This window comes from Orycteropus afer, unplaced genomic scaffold (assembly GCF_000298275.1).
Source record: "Orycteropus afer afer isolate SDZICR_OR568_19922 unplaced genomic scaffold, OryAfe1.0 scaffold00507, whole genome shotgun sequence".
NCBI lineage: Eukaryota > Metazoa > Chordata > Mammalia > Tubulidentata > Orycteropodidae > Orycteropus > Orycteropus afer.
This window is the reverse complement of record NW_006922094.1, coordinates 1789474-1789932: the sequence shown is the minus strand read 5'-3', so window position 1 is coordinate 1789932 and position 459 is coordinate 1789474. Positions and strand designations below refer to the sequence as shown.

Below are 459 nucleotides of genomic sequence, written 5' to 3'. Positions count from 1 at the left end.
CAGTTGGCCGGATAACTGTCTTCTAAATTTCTTGGCATAGATGAGTTTGCACTTCCAGCATTGCATCTGTTTGTTGGAACATCTCACTTGATATTCTGTCAGTTCCTGAAGCCTTGTTTTTTTCCAAGGCCTTCAGAGCAGCTTGGACTTCTTTCAAGCTCCCTCCTGAAATGGCTGAATGTTAAGCAATTCTTTTTTTTTCCAAAGGTCAGCTTGTGTTTTATTGATGTGAGATGCTCAGGCCTTCACCGCGTATTCCCGCAGCGGGTGCAGCTGCTCCTTCCGCTGCTGTTTCTTGGTCTTCGGGTTCTCCTTGTGTTTGTTGAGCCTGTGGCGCATAGCACATGTTTTTTTTGGCCAAAGATCCAAAGGTTTGTACTTCCTACCCTTGTAGAACTTCCTGAGGGAGCAGAGAAGAATGAAGAAAACCAAAGATTCATAGAAACAATCAGTCCTAGC

At 44.7% G+C, this 459-nt stretch overlaps 1 pseudogene; it reads right to left on the bottom strand.

The window, feature by feature from the left end:
* Positions 1–237: 237 nt before the first annotated feature.
* Positions 238–459, bottom strand: part of LOC103209628 — a 957-nt pseudogene continuing 735 nt past the window's right edge.